Here is a 16823-nt window from a genome sequence, read left to right as displayed (position 1 = left end):
ATAGATACATTTTAAACTTTGTTAAGATATGAATGGTCATATAGAGTACTAATTAATTCTAGAATAAAGGCTTCAATTAGCTGCATATATATGTCTTTATGTTCGAGTCTCTTATCAGTTTTCTGCAGGTAATCATGGCCAGGCCTAACATCAACTGAAGTCTCTAGAAAGAAGATGGGGCCCCACAACAACAACAATTCCACATAGACAATAATAATATCATTAAGCTGACAAACATCATCTACAGATAAGCTTTGAACTACAAGGTGCTCAGAGCAATTTTGAGATGATTAGCTGAGATGATCCAGTCTCAAAGACTACTTGAATAAGGACTTGAGATAAACCCTGAACTTTGGCATTATACACAGACTGGATAATGAAGGATATAGTTACCTTTCCTAGAATTTGACAATTAACCTAAAATTTTTCTTTCAGGATAAAGATAACTTCGCTCATACCCAGCAGGAAACAATTTTAAGAATATGACGCCCACATTCCCAAAGAGGTGGTGTGGGGCAGGTGGTTTTTTGGTCTTTTTAATGGGTTTTGGGTCTGGGATAATTTTCATTGTTTAGGGGGGTTGGTTACAAATTGTTGTCAAGGATTAAAAAAAAGGCTAAGCAAAGGAGATTAGATTTAAGGTTCTTGTTTTAAAAAAAGAAAGAAAGAAAAGAAAAAGACAATTACTAGTTTTAATTACTTTACATTGGATGGGATTGTTTTATATTGTATGCAAATTTGAAATTGATATTGTTAGAAAATGCTATATGTATATTTCTAATTGTATTTATACCATTCATTTAACAATGTAATGCAATTTTCTGATCTTTGAATGTTATTATTACCAACTATTAGGATATAATGAAATGAATGTTAGTAGTTAGAAATTACAATAGAACTTGAAGTCATATTAGATATGTTTTAAAAATAGAGCAGATATATTTTAGACAGGTCATCTTCAAACCCTTCAGAGGTCTACAGAATATGGCATTTAAAGTGCTTTAATAACTTAGAAATTTTTCTTTTTTGAGACATGTCGGCTCCTGGCAGTACCAATCTACTTCAGAGAAAATATGGTCCTTGAAGAAACTACATATGGAGTTAATTTTCATTGTGGCAAAAGTTAGCCACTGGACAACAAAGTATCCTTGAATCAACAGGACAAAATGGACAGACAGAACACGAAACAAAGGACTACTGATTCTTGCCAAAACAAGTGTGGCTATGGCTTTATCAAGAGGCATCTCCTGAGGCCAGGACAATATGGCACCATCCCTGAAGTGGCCTTCGCAATCTGGAAAAGGTACAGTGCCCTTTTCTTCGAAGGCAGCTGAACAAGCAGTGAGCCGATGGCTTCTGTTGTGCAATGGAACAGCAGCTGAAAGCTCACGCCTCTCAATAGTAAGACTGGCATTTAATAGAGGGATGTGGAGAAGAAGGGGATGCTGAGATGAAGCCATATATACACAGCCAAGAAGAATGGACAGCTAAATTCAAAAACCGTCAACAATTTCCAGAATTTAAAATCCTGAATCATGACATGACACTAGTGGAATTCAGGTGTTTCTGGTACATGGACTGTTCTCACCCAATGTGAGGTTGAACTGTTGACCTTGTGTACATCCTACTTCACAAATGAGTCTGTCAGATACGCTAAGCCTATAGGCTGAAGATGATGCCCCAACACTGCGGAGAAACCTCAGGTGACTGTCCAGGAAGCTGGCTGTTTCTGTCAACTCACAAATTTTTTGGAAGTTGCTTGCATGCACTTCCTGTTTTTATTTTTGTTAGCTAATATTATTTCTTTCTTGGGTCTCTGAGGGAGTTGAAGATTAGTTAGTTATATTTGAAGATTAGTTAGTTATAGTTGAAGATTAGTTAGTTATAGTTGAAGATTAATTAGGATAGAAAGTGAATTAGATACATTTTGGACTTACCAAAATAGGATAGATAATAGAATTATTTTCTCTGATTTGTCAAATACAAATGGACTAGACATTGTTTAGGTATTTATTACTTGTACATATTGTATATAGTTATTGTACTTCTGTATATAGTTTTTCTTTTGTTAGTTATAACCTTTTGCTTTTTTTTCTTTTTATTAAAATAAAAAGGGGAAATATGGTGGTATTTTATGTGTACTGAAATGTGATTTTAATTGTATGTTAATAAATAAAGTTGCCCGGGGGTCAGAGCTATTACAGCCATAGCAAGAACATGGTGGTGGTGGCACACGCCTTTAATCCCAGCACTTGGTAGAAGATCTAGGTAGATTTCTGTGTGTTCAGGGATACAGCCAGCATTGGAGACATACGCCTTTAAGACCTGGAGGGCTGTACTTACAGGCAGTGATGAGGCAGTCATGTGTTTGGGTTTACAACCAATGAGAAGGCAGAACAGAAAGACTATGTAAAGATATACACACAGGAAGTAGGTCTCTTTCGGAGAGTTAGGAGCTCGCAGGAGGAAGGGTAAGGTTTTAGCTCTGAGCTCTGACCTCTTGGCTTTCTCTTTTACATTGCTTCTGTGTTTCTTATTTAATAAGAGGGTTGGTTACATCTATATAGGTTTTATTATTTTAGGTAAATAGTTAATAGTGTGATTCCTTTTTCATCCATCCATATTGTTATTTTATGTGCTTCTCTCCTCCTGTATTTACCTCCCTCCTCTTTCCTAAGGAGAACCCTTTTCTCTATCAAATCAATTTAATCCTAAAACTATGGAATACTTCACCAATGTGTGTGTCATCCCTGCACAGGGGCCATGCTAATCTTCTCTGTGTCACTTCAGGTTTAGTATATGTGCTGCCAAAGCGAGGATGGGGTTGACTTTAATACCCCACTCATATCAATAGATTCTCCAGATGCCCACAAGTTAACAAACATAGAGCAAATGGACTCACAAAACTTATACAGAACATCCTGAACAATCACTGAAGTCACATCCTCCTCAGCAACTCATGGGTCTTTTGCCAAGACAAAGCACATTTTAAGTTGTAAAGCAAGGTTTAACAAATAAAAAGGTATTTTTTCACTGTGGCCACCAACTTCACTTAGGTCTCCTGCAAGACCAGTATGTGCTCTTAACTGCTGGATCATCTCTCCAGGCCCCAGAGAAGAATCTTCTTATCTGTATTGTACAAGTAAACAGAGACTCAGAGAAGTGAAGCCTTTATTTTCATTACACATCCCCCCCCCCAATTGTCCCCTTCTTTCTCCTATGTTGAGTCCCTCACTGTTGGCTGCTTCTGAAGTTGGTGGCCACAGTGAGCAGCCCACAACTACCACTAACTCCAGATTGGTGGGATCTGATATTCTGGTCTTTGCAAGCACTTGAACACATGCAAAAATCCCACACAGACATACAACACATACACAGAATTAAAAACTATGTCCTTTTATGTATAATGCCTATCAAATAAACCACCCTAAAGTAAGGACCATCAGTCCTACCAGGGTCCATACATCTTAAGTCAATGTTTTATTTCCTCAACAACCTAATGTGCAGTCGTTAAAGTATTACTAAAACACATACACAACATTCTAAAAAAGATTTTTTATTCAGTGACTCTTCAGCCAAAGTTAGCAATTTTCTATGTGTGTATTTATGTGTTTGGTTTTATGGTGTGTGCACATGTGCACACAGAGGCCTGAAGTCCTCGACTGCTCTCCACCTTTGGTTATTGATACAGAAACAGAAGCTCATGGATTTGGGGCAATGTCGACTGGTCAAGCAGCTTCAGGGACCCCTGGCCAGGTTGCACCTGAGTGTTAAGGATCCAAACTCGGCTTCCATGCTTGTACAGCTGAGCCACTTCCCCAGGCCCAAGTTAACAATTACACTCTAATTTTAACAGACATTATACATTTCTACTCTACATATTGCATGTTCTGGGGAGCTGCCTACAGCACTTTCAATATGGAGTTACAGTGAAAAAGGTTCATCTTTCTCTAACTTTCACCTTTCCAGGCCACTGGATATTCCCCTAAATGCCAGCAATAAACTTTGTTTTGTTTTGTTTTCAAAAAAAAAAAAATAAAAAAAATAAAAAAAAAAAAAAAAAAAGGTATTTTTTGTATCCTACCAGATCATAATTTCAATAGATGGAGAAGTCTTTGAAAAAATAAATTCATTCTTGATTAAAGCCCTGAACAAACCAGGAAAAGAAAGCTCACACCTGCACACAGTACAGTGTACTGTGATAATCCTACCAACAGCATTGTACTGGATAGGGACTAACTTAAGTTAGTTCCTCTAAATACAGGATAGAGCCAAGAGTGACCATTCCCTCAACTATTATTTAATACAGGGCTTGAATCCACAGAAAAATAAGGTGAGAGAGAGAGAGAGAGAGAGAGAGAGAGAGAGAGAGAGAGAGAGAGAGAGAGAAATACAAACCATCAGGAAAGGAAGAAGTCAAATTACTCCATTTGTGGATGAAATGTTTCTATGTTTAAAATCCCACAGGGCTGACAGAGCACTTGCCTGGCATATGGAAGGGTCTGGATTTGATCCTCTGAACCACACACCAAGAAAAAGGCTCTGAAAACCATCCAGGGTCAAACAAGATGTCTCTGCAGGTAAATAGGCTGTGTGGTGATATTGTGTTCACCTGGAAGCTGAAGGGCCAGCTAACCTGGAGTACCTGCTGGGGATTTCTTTCTGTATGCTGTGAATGTGTTGCTCTGATTGATTGATAAATAAAATGCTGTATGGCCAGTAGCCAGGCAGGTAGTATAGTATAGGCAGAATAAACAGAGAGGAGAATTCTGTAAATTGGAAGACTGTGTCAGGAGATGCTGCCAGACACCGCCATGAGAAGCAAGATATAAAATTACCGGTAAGCCATGAGCCACATGGCAAGGTATAGATTAATAGAAATGGGTTAATTTAAGATATAAGAACTAGATAGCAAGGAGCCTGCCATGGCCAAACAGTTTGTAAGTAATATAAGTCTCTGTGTTTACGTGGGTCTGAATGGCTGCAGGCCCAGGCAGGACTGGGAAAAACTTCAGCTACAGTTCCCAGCACGGAAAAAAGTACAGGAGGGATTGCCTCAATAAGCTGGAAGAAAAGAACTGACTCTTGAAAGTTATCCTGTGATCTCCATACACAGTGTTAACACACACACATTCACACACACACACACACACACACACACACACACACACACACACACCAAGAGAAGCTGTGGTAAAGCATCTCTGGATTGAAATAAGTAGGGCAGACTATGAAAATAAGCTTGCACACCTCTGAATATGCCCATAGCCACAGAATTGTGCACTATAAATTGGTGAGGATTATGGTGTTAGTTATACTACAATAAAGCCATTCCTGAAGAGAAAACGTGAAGCCAAAGTCGTCTAGACTATTAATTTTTGTTTCACATCCTGAAGTGAGCTGGGCGATAATCTTTGTGGAAAAGAAATTTTAATTTTCTATGTACCAACATAGGTGTGTGTGTGTGTGTGTGTGTGTGTGTGTGCGCGCGCGCAAGATAGACTTTCCAGTTCTCTAATTTTCTTTCTTTTTTTTGGTTTTTCGAGACAGGGTTTCTCTGTGTAGCTTTGTGCCTTTCCTGGTCTAATTTTCATAATGCATCTTAATCCTAATGAATTTCTTCAAGCAGCTGATCCTGAAACTTTCTACTTCATACAGTTTTCAAATACAACCAAACTTAAATGAAAATAGTCAACAGAATGTCTGGGGTGTCAGGAAACCTGCCCTGAGCTGATCATACACTGTGTTCAAATGCACTGAAATGACACGTGGTGCTCCCAAAATACATGCGACATGGCTATAAGGTAAGTACTTACCAAATACTTAACATGAAATTCACATAACCCATATAAAATCTTCGTTTGTCTTTAAGTAAGACCTGTTCATCAAGGGTGTCTGTAACAGGGTAAGGAAAATGTCAACTAGAATTTCCCTTAGCATAGGCACTGCTGCTGGCATTATGGGATGGTTCTAGGCACAGCCTTCCTTTGAGTCTCCTCAACATCCCAAATCAACACACAAAAGAGATGGTCCCTCAAAAGCAAAGGCCAGGAGAAGCTTCTCTGAAAAGGCCACTATGTTTCCCCTTCTCATTCCTGAGCTGTGAGACTGACGGCCCCCTCTTGTTATGGTCTCAAGGATTCAACTTAGGTTCTGCTCCTGCAGAGGACCTGGGTTCCATTCCCAGCTTCCACATGGGGACTTCCAAAGGTCTGCCACTCCAGTTCCAGGGGATCCAGTGCCCTCTCTGGCCTCCAGGGGCACCAGGTATCCAAGCAGTGCAAGCAAAACACTCATACACAGTAAATAAAAATGAATAAATCACTTAAAATGTAACTCAATTCAGCTTTGAGAGCCATTAATGTATTTATGTCTATTCTGATGTTCTTTCTCACAACAATTCTCCATTCTGGTTTGTATTTTATTTTCTTCTCATCCTTCCAAATGCTCCATAGATCCTTAGACACAGTTATGTGCAGAAAAGGTTCTGCACGTGTGTGCATTTTTTTTTCTGCTTGAAACTTTTAATATAATGTTTGACACAGAAATCATCAAATAGAAAGTATACAATGTTGACAGGAGACAGTACATTTATAATTTATAACCCCAAATGTATTTATAAATTAGAAATGGAAAGATCTACAAATGAAATTATGAAGGTTTACCAAAGTCATTTAATCTGTCAGTTTCTCATTCATTTTTATGTCTTAATAATATTCTATTGTATGAATAAGCCACATTTTATTTCTCTCCAGTAATTGATAGCTATTTGAGTTGTTTTAACTTTTTTACTATTAGCAACACACTGCTGTAAACCTTCATGTACATGTTTCATAGATGCACATTTTCAGTAGTTTGAGGATATATTCCTAAGGGTAGAATTGTTGAGTAACAGAGTAACAATGTTTTGCATTTTGACCAACCACCAAACTGTTTTGCCAAAGTGGCACACCATTTTACAATCTCACCAAATCCTTGTTTTTAAGGCTCTGATTTTTGTACAAAAGCATTCAATCATTCTGTCAGACCAAACCAGGAAAAGTAAGCTATAGTTCAGAGCTGTTCTATTCCATTTACTATGCAAAGCCATTCTTGGTGTTTGCAACTCTCAGCCCTTTTGAGTATTCTTGCAGTGTTCACTTTTTCCTCCACCACTTTTTTTTTCTTCTTTTTTTTCTGGTTTATTTCTATCTATTACAAATGTATAAAAAATCCTCCATCAACGCTGATGATAGCAGCAGAACCTTGAGAAATATACCTTTGGTTTGCCTCAGAAAGGGAACACATATTGCACTGTAAAGTTTATAAAATTGGCGCAAAACATTGTGATAATGTTACAATACCAGTTTTAAGAGTTCAGTGACTAATGGGGAGCTGATGGGATACATGCAGAACTGTGAAAGCGATCTCACTTAGCCAGCTGTACGCGTAGACTGTAAATCTACATTCAGATCATTTCTGAACTAAGACTATCATCTCAGTTTATCTGTTGAGGTCAACCAGGAAACCCTAGAATATACCTTGATTTTTGCAAAAAACAAAATGGGGGGGGGGGGTTCTTCAGCATTTCAGTCCCCGAGTAACAGTATCCTAACAGGCAAAGTGTTCTCTCACTGTCAACATAGAATAAACTGCTGCTGGAGGTCAACTTGGGCTTTAATTTGCATTAGCACTTACATGCATAGTAGTCCAAGTTGTTGACCTCATGACTTTAAAAAGTAACTCTAAAAAAGTAAAATGGCCCTTCTTGGAAAACTAAAGAAAGACATCCAGCCACAGTTGTAAAAAGTCTCATCAAAACAATATACCCTTTTATAAATTACGCCTCAATTTAAAAAAAAAAAAAAAAAGTAGCCCCAAATAAGAAGCAGCTCTGAAAAAGAAAATATAACTTAAGATATTTGAAAATTTGAAAAAAACAAGGTGAATAAAGGTTCAAAAATAATTAAGATACATTTTCCTAAGGCTACCTAGAATTAGGCTTTAAAGAATTCTACCATTTCAAGTTTACCACTAGTTACTAGATACCTATTTACAAACAAGATGTTCACTTTTTTTGTTCCTTTATCAAGGGAAAAATCTACCTTCAGACTATGAGGGTGGTGATGGGGAGGGACTAGAAAACAAGATTCAAACAATCCCATGCAAATATCACATTTTTCAAATGGAAGAACTCCAAACTGCACTAGAAGTTCCAATCACTAAGACACTTTCCATTGAATTGATTTAAGTACAACTACATGGCACCAAGGTTTAGGCCTAATATAGGCCTGACAACCAAGTCCTTGTTTTCTGGAAGAAAGGCCTCAAAAATCCCACTCAATTCCACATAACAATGCTTTAAAGATCAATTAGGTTTTCATTTCCTTAATATTTTTGTCTTTGACTTCTAATCTTAAAGACTAGATTAAAACTTAGCTCATTTCCCAGAAGGCATTGCTTCCCTTTGCTCTATAAAAGAGTCCACCAAGATCTCTTCCTCAAAACCATCTAGCCCCCAGCCTCTAGCCTGTGCTTGTGATGCATCTTTCTCAACATCCTGAAAAGGTAATGTAGGTAAAATATGCTCATAAACATTAAAACTAGTTGTAAGAAAGACGTAACTAGCTTTATAATTTAAGTTTTAAAACATAAATACTTGCAGCTTGATCTGCACTGACAATAATTGTCAGAGCCTAGAATTCAATATTTACAAATTCTCATTCACACACACAAAACACACTATTATCACACAACTTGTGTCTTGAGAGAATCTTCTGCTTTTTAAATCTTTGGCCTCCCAGTCAATCCCAAGTTCAACCAACTTTAACTAAAACTTTACTCAGAATTTCACCAAGCTTTTCACCCACACATTAATGCTTGTCGTATCTTTCATCAACTGTCAAAATCTGAAGCCTGCTCAGAGATCGCCAGGTAAAAGAAAATAAATGAAATACACAGAGGTTATTTCAAAACAGAACATGACCATCATCAAGAAAAAAAAAAAATTGTCACGATTCCCGATTGGGATCATCCTTTGTTTACTACTAGTAAGAAAAATCCCACGTTGGTCTATTTCACACTCCGGCACTGGCCAAAGGACACGAGAGTTGGTTCTGGAGCATGCAGTTTCTCACACAGGTGTCCCCAGAGGAACACCAGGGACAAAGTCACGTGAGGCCTCTCCCGTACAGAGGCTGTCTCACAGGGGCAGCGAGGACACCCACTAGTTTGTGGAGATCCCTGAGAAAGTATGATTCTTAAAATCTGGACTTTACATAATTCACATCAGCCCTGTTCAGGTACTCACTGGAAGAAAGATGCAGCTGTTTGCCAGAACTCAGCACTCCATTCTAGATCAGCCATGTGGCCATGATAGTTTTCTCACAAGTGATATTCTCTAGTTTAAAGGATAATTATGTTGGGCTACAGATTTGCTATTTCCAAGGATGACTTGGAGTTCATCACTCATCACTTGATTTGAGACGTGTGTGCATTTTAACACAGGTTTATTAAAGAGAATGCACTGTTGGAAAGGCCTGTGTTAACACCACAGGAAGGGCTCTTCTGTGCAAATGCCCAGGCCTGGACACACAGTGCTCAATAAATATGTGTTACCATTAAACTGTCTGTTTCTAAAACCAGACAAGCAATTATATCTCTAGTGTTACACAAGAAAAGAAGATAGCATTGTAAATAGTACACAGTCCACTGAAAGGTTTACAATCTGGTTATTTTGGCATTTAATTTTTCTGTCTGTTCAAACTTTTTCCACACTATCTGAGTAAGAGTTGTAAGAAGTTGGTGACTATCTGTAAATTTTAAATTGTGAGATAAAGAAAAAGAACAAATTTTTCCGGTTCCTTAAGTACCAGTGTTAACAAATTCCTTTTGCACTTGTGGTAACTTCACTGCTTGATAAAACTTGACCCACCCAACATCAACTTTATTTACCTTCACACATTTGGAGATCAGAGGTTGTACATCCTCAGCCCGCCGCTGTGGACACCATACCCTCTGCAGACAGATGACATGGCCAGTAGTCTGCATTTCACACTTGCAAATGAAGCTGCAAAGGCCTTCCCAGCCCTGCCTGCCCACACTCACCAGGGTCAGATGCAGGGGCCCAGTCTGCTTGTGCACAGGACAGGAGGAGAGCTGCAACTTCCCCCTGAGGCTCTGGCTTCTGCCCCTCAGCGTCCTGGAGCCTCTGCTTCTGGGCCACCTTTGCTGCCCTCCTTCTGGGGCAGAGACCTGGGCGGCTCCCAAAGAGGAAGGGAAGTAGCCTGCCAGGCAGAGGACATGGGGGTGGGGGAGGGGCGCCGTGGTGGGAGGGGCCCTATGGGGCCCTGGGATTGGTGCACCCCAGCTCAGGGCAAGCTTCCAGAGATCTGGGCCATCTGCAGGGTGCCAGGAGTCAGGCCCACACCAGTGCAGGAGGATAAGAAATCAGCATCCAGAATCCAGAAGACACAAAACGAAAGTAACTGTTTCTGGAGAGCAGGGGAGGAGGGGGGCGGGGCGTGTTTAGCAGATGGGGGAAAAGAAGCAGGAGGCGAATATATGCTTAACACAGAAAGGGACAAACACGGGGTCAGGACAGCCCAGGATATGGCTTGTTAAGCGCCCAGGTTGTCAATATAAATTGATTTATAGTTTCATTTTATATCTCAAGAAACCAATTGAGAAATAGTTCACTGTTCACGACTGTAATCCCTGTAACCCTGAGATTGAGGCAGGAAGATTTGGGGTTTAGGTGCCTGAGCTAAATATTGAACTCCATCCCTAAAGAATAAGAAGAGGAGGGGGACTAAGTGTAGACTGTGACCCTGCAGTCAGATGGTGCAATGTGTGCAGTACAGGACACTTCCAAAATCTCAAAGTTCAATGTTGAAAACAAGTCAGTTTCATACTCTAATAGTCTCTGTAACATTCCAGCATGAATAGGGGAGGGTCACACGAGCCTTCCTCCTCTAGCTGAGGAGCTATGGACAGTTGATGACTGCCAGGAGAGGGAAAGTCAGTTTTCTTCAGGAGTGTGGTCCTTGGTGTGTTGACTATCCAGGGGATGATTCTACTCCATGTGTACATGGGCAGCACTGACTGGACTCGGTGGTCACTGAAGAAGGGGAGAGAAAGGAATGGGGAGGGAGGGAGGGAGGGAGGGAGGGAGGGAGGGAGGGAGGGAGGGAGGGAGGGAGGGAGGGAAAGGGAGGATGGGGAAGAAGTTGTTGGGAGGGGGAGTTTGGAGGGAATTCTGTTGTAAGGTAGCAATAGAGGGTGAGTGAGGCTGAGTATGATTAAAATACATCAGATTTATGAAGTTCTCAATTGTTAAAGAATAAAGTTGTTAATAAAGTTAACTTTTATCAGAGTACAAGATACACAGAGAAAGTGCAGGCTGGCCAGTAGTCTGACTCTCCAAGCCTGAGGACCTGAGTTCAAATCCCCAGCCTCAGGTGAAAAGCCTGATAGTGGGAGGGGGAGCCAGGGGGATCCCTGGGGCCTGCTGACCAGTCATTCTGGCTAAATCAGAAATCCCTGGTTCATTCCTCAGGTTCAGTGTGAGAGTGAGGATAACACTATTGTTGACCTCCACAGGGATGCACACCCATTTATAGCCACACATGCACATACATACAAAATCACAGAAAATCTGACTAGACAGCTTGAGGTATAGTTACAATGTGACATATTTGTATTTGTGAAACTCAAATTTTTTATAGAACATCTTGAGTACTTCAGAAGGAGGAATAGGAACACACGTCTATAATCTCAGGACTCACACTGAGGCCCAAGGTTTGCAAGTTGAAGGACAGCCTGTGCTACATAGAGGTTGCTGGCCAGCCTGGGCTACAGAGTGAAACTGCTTCTGCCTTCTACCTTGAAAACAAAAGAGCAGAAAGAAGAGGGAAGAGGGAGGAATGGAGAAGGACAGAGGTGGGGGAGAGGAGGGGGAGGGGAGAGAGCAGCAGTGAGACACACAGGAAAGACAGAGGACCACAAGGCTTCCCTCAAGCTTCATCATGGCCGCCCTTTCCAAAGGTCACTGTGTTCTTCCTTCTGTGCGTTTGTTGTCTACTTCTAGTTAGTTTTTACTTCTGTTGTGTAGTAGTGCTGGTCCCTAACCCAGGGCTCCAGGCCTGCCCCAGGGATGCCAGAGTCACATCCCTAACTCCGAGGATTTAATAACTGTGTAATCAAATTTCTAGTTGGTTTTCTTCATCCCCTAATCCTAACCTGACCTTACTCTAAACCCAAGTGGATCTGGGACACCGGCCATACACTTCTGTGGCACCTCGAGCCTCCTGGACCAACAACTCATAAGGAGTTGTGAGAATTTTTTGTTTAAGAATCCATGACTCTGGAAGGAGCATTATCCACTCATACAGGTCACCACCCTTCAAACTCAGTTTTTAAATTATTTTTGTTTAATTGGGTTACAAAACTGTAGATTTCCACATGGCTTTTTCATACAGATCCAGTTTCAGATGAACTACCTTCCACCCCACCACCTCCTTCTTCCTCCATTACCCCCAGATAAACCTTCCTCTGCCAGAGTTCCCTCTCTATTTTCATATAACACCCATTTTAGTATCCTCCCTAGTAGTGACCCTTTTCACACATCCTGGCCTCTATAGGCATCCAAAGTAAACACAGAAATCTAAAAATTTCAAAGTAAGACCAACTTTTGTGAGTGAAATTTGTTTTCACAAGCTTGGATTACCTCACTCTACATAGTATTTTCTAGTTCCATCCATCTTCCTACAAATTTCATTTTCTTTACAACTAAATACAATTCTATCGCACACTAGTACTGAAGTGACTAAGGCAAAGCCGTCCTGTCCTGACTCCATTTTGATCTCCTCAGACTCTTCTCAGCCCTCTACCCCCAACAGTGATGACTGCCTTGGAAACACATTTGGGATTCCCATGACCACCGTGGTCCAGATTTATTAACCAAAGTAATTAGTGATATATGAACTTGAACTAAAATAACCAAAGAAGGTATAAGTCAAAATTAATTGTCATGTTGTATTTGAAATATCCATGTTCTGTCAAAACAAATGATGCAAGTGTATTTTCTCTCTCATTCAGCATCAATGAAATTGTAGGTTTTGCATTTAAAATGCTGTACTTCTGACCTTCTGCACTAGGAGACTTTGAGGCATGAGCCTACTCTTGGTCAATGGCCAAAACTAAAGGACTTTTATAAACTTAATTGTCTATATTAGTGTGGTGATCTGTATCTTCCTCACATGGATTATTATAGTGCTACATTTCCATTAAGTTCATCACCCGTGCCATCTTAGCACTGGACATCTAGGAATTTTCATTTCCTCTATTATGTCTAGAGTAGCAATGAACACAGATGGGCAAGTGTCTCTGTAAGGGGAAACAGAGTCCTTTGGATATATGTAGTGGGAGAAAATCCTCACCAGCTACCACCTTGACAGAGAAATAATAGCCAGAATACAGAAGAACCTGAAAACATCAAGTAAGCATGTGATACAAGAGGTTATGGAAATAAACAGAGAGTTCTCAACAGAAGAAACACAATAAAAAGAAAGAAAGACAAGAAAAAAGAAACAAAACCCAATGGATGATAAATATTTTTAGAAGTGCTCAAATCCTTACCCATTGGGGACTTGTAAATTAAATGATTTAAGGTCTATCTCACTCCAATCAAAATGGATATCATTGAGAAGACAAATGGCAACAAATGATGGTGGGGATGTGAGGGAGGGAAAGCCCTTCCTCTCTGTTGGTGGCTGTGTAAACCAATACAGGTGCTGTTGAAATCAGGGAGGAAATTTCTCAGGGACTAAAAATAGAACTACCATATAAGTGAGTATATCCTGGTTTCCAATTTTATTCCAATGATTTGCATATCTATATCTGTGCCAGTACTGTACCATTTCTAATACTATGGCTCTGTTGTATATCTTGAAATCAAGCATGACAATACCTCTAGCATAATTCTAATATTTTTTTCTATTTCTGTGAAGAATGGTGGAATTTAGGTGGAGATTATATTGCACCCATTGACTTTTTTTCTGGAACAGCGATTTTTACAACAGCACTTTTTTATACACTAAGCATAATGGCACACACCTTTAATCCCAGCACTGTGGAGGCAGAGAGAGATGGATGTCTATACAAATTCAATTATGTACCTGTTACTATATAAAGTCCTGAAGATTTTAGAGAAGATGCTATATATTCTCAAGTATCTTACTGTGTAGATAGTGCTAAGACCTAAGATGATTAGCTAATGAGTAACTATTATATCAGTTACTTTTGCTTCAAAATGGGCCATTAAACCTAGTGGCTTAAGGTAACAGTTATTTCCTTGTCTAGCAATTCTGAGATGAGGGTGTCAGTGGGGTGATTTTTCTGCTGGTTTGGCTCAGGCATATTGTGGTGATATTTTATTTGTACTGAAATGTTATTTTAATTTTATGTTAATAAATAAAGTTGCCCTGGGGTCAGAGCTATTAGAGCCATAGTAAGAGCGTGGTGGTTAGAAGAGCTAGGTAGATTCCTGTGTGTTCAGGGATACAGCCAGTATTGGAGACATACGCCTTTAAGACCTGGAGGGCGGTACTTACAGGCAGTGATGAGGCAGTCATGTGGTTGGGTTTACAACCAATGAGAAGGCAGAACAAAAAGATTATTTAAACAGGGACACAGGAAGTACCTCCCTCTCTCGGGGAAGCTAGGAGCACTGCAGGAGGTAAGATTTTATCTCTGAGCTCTGACCTCTCGGCTTTTCTCTTTTACCTTGGCTCTGTGTTTCTTATTTTAATAATACGATTGGTTACATCTACATCTGGCGCCCAACGTGACAAGAATCCATTAAAAACTGCTTGGGGCCGGCTCCCTAGCCGGAGCAACCGGCTCCCTAGCCCCGGCCCAGGTCTGGGCTCAGGCTGGACTGTGAGCTGCTTGCTTAAAGCCAGTGCTACAAACAGCTCAGGCCTGCCCTGCTAAACAGGGCCCCTGGCTGCAATTTGGTGATGGGTTAGCATGCTCTCTCTCCTGATTGTAACATGAATCTTAAAAGGTCTTATTAATAAAAACAAACCAGGTGCCAGTTATTGGGGTGAACACTGAAAAATCAGAGAAGTAGAACAAGCCACATCCAGCCTCACCTTGCCAAGTTCTCAGCTGATCTTGTTTTCTCAGACTAAAAGCCTCTGAGTTCTTATCCGAATGGATCTCAGCTGTACTGCTGCTCAAAATCATAAACCTTAACCATAAGGCTCTAGTTCCTGGTCCTCATGCTTTATATACCTTTCTGCTTCCTGCCATCACTTCCTGGGATTAAAGGTGTGTGTCACCGTGCCTGGCTGTTTCCAGCATGGTTAGAACTCACAGAGATTCAGACAGATCTCTGCCTCCTGAATGCTAGGATTAAAGGCGTGTGCTACCACTGCCTAAACCTATGTTTAGTATAGTGACTGTTCTGTTCTCTGACATCAGATAAGTTTATTAGGGTGCACAATATATTGGGGGACATAATATCACCATACCTGATTTTACTTTTTTGTAGGATATTGAGTCACTTCCCCCCTTTTATTTGTGGCTACATTAACTGACTTATAATTCACCATGGACTATCATCCCTGCTTCTTATAGAATGCTAACTCCATCTGAGAATGAAGAAGGAATCTATTTGGCATCCAGCACCAGGTTTTTCCATATCCATGTTGAGTTAATAATATCAACTATGATTGAAACACTGTGGGTTGAGCACTTAGGAGTAACCAATCACTTTTCACTGGATGTAACACCTACTCCATGAGATGGAACCCACACATGACACTACTGAAGTGACCAAGAACCTGACTTATTTTGCCATGGCCCTGGGGGAAAATACTAACCAGATACTAACACTCTGCCAAAGGAACCTAGCAATAAAATGGTTCCTTATGACATACTGCAATACCCATGGTTCAGGGCTTTGTTCAGTCCATACAAGAGAAGCTTTCTCTTACAGTAGATGGAAACTGACACAGAGTCCCACAACTGGACAATGTGCAGAGTGAGAGACTTTGGAACCCTCAGTACTACATGGATGTCTTCATCAAACCCCTCACCTCAGGGTTCAGGGAGCTATGTAGAAGAAGAAGCGGGAAAAGTACAATAACCAGAGATGATGGATGACTCCAAGGACTCAGTATCCTCCAGACACAGCAGGAGTGACACACAGAAAAACTCACAGAGACCATGGCAGCACTAACAAGGCCTGCACAGGTTCAAGCCAGACAGGGTCACAGTACTGAGAGGGGGCAGTGGACACTGGTCCCCACCCCCACCGAGAAGCTATCTGCACTTGACACCCACTTGTAAAGGAAAATCAGTTTTCTCCAGTGGATACAAACCACACATAAGGGTAGGCCCCATGCTCAGCAGTGGATGGTCAACACAAAACAAACCCAATGGTGTCTTTGTGCTTTTTGTCTGATATTGCTTTGTGTGTTTGTTATCTTATTGGACATTTTGTTTATTATGGTTTCTGATTTTGTGTTTTTTTGTTTTGTTTTGTTTTTGTTTTTTTTGGTTTTTCGAGACAGGGTTTCTCTGTGTAGCTTTGCGCCTTTCCTGGGACTCACTTGGTAGTCCAGGCTGGCCTCGAACTCACAGAGATCCACCTGGCTCTGCCTCCCGAGTGCTGGGATTAAAGGCGTGCGCCACCACCGCCCGGCCACTGATTTTGTGTTTTTATAGTGTGTGTGTGTGTGTGTGTGTGTGTGTGTGTGTGTGTGTGTGTGTTTATTATGGTTTTGTTTGTTTGCTTGCTTTTGTTTGTTTTCTAAAAACAGAGAGGAAGAAAAGTC

The 16823-nt window shown here is 40.5% G+C and overlaps 1 non-coding gene and 1 pseudogene across 2 annotated transcripts in view; both read right to left on the bottom strand.

Annotated features, from left to right (window-relative positions):
- LOC121826366 (ATP-binding cassette sub-family G member 3-like) overlaps nucleotides 1-11116 on the bottom strand; it is a 129323-nt pseudogene extending 118207 nt beyond the window's left edge. Inside the window, exon 1 of the transcript XR_013042632.1 lies at nucleotides 10087-11116. The product of XR_013042632.1 is annotated as an ATP-binding cassette sub-family G member 3-like (transcript). The remainder of the gene's footprint in view (nucleotides 1-10086) is intronic.
- LOC121821088 (U6 spliceosomal RNA) lies at nucleotides 2714-2816 on the bottom strand. The gene has a single exon (XR_006061776.1). It is a non-coding gene; the product is annotated as a U6 spliceosomal RNA (small nuclear RNA).
- Nucleotides 11117-16823: the final 5707 nt, after the last annotated feature.

Source organism: Peromyscus maniculatus, chromosome 10, assembly GCF_049852395.1.
Source record: "Peromyscus maniculatus bairdii isolate BWxNUB_F1_BW_parent chromosome 10, HU_Pman_BW_mat_3.1, whole genome shotgun sequence".
NCBI lineage: Eukaryota > Metazoa > Chordata > Mammalia > Rodentia > Cricetidae > Peromyscus > Peromyscus maniculatus.
The sequence above is the reverse complement of the archived record's forward strand: the minus strand, read 5'-3'. Positions and strand labels throughout refer to the sequence as shown.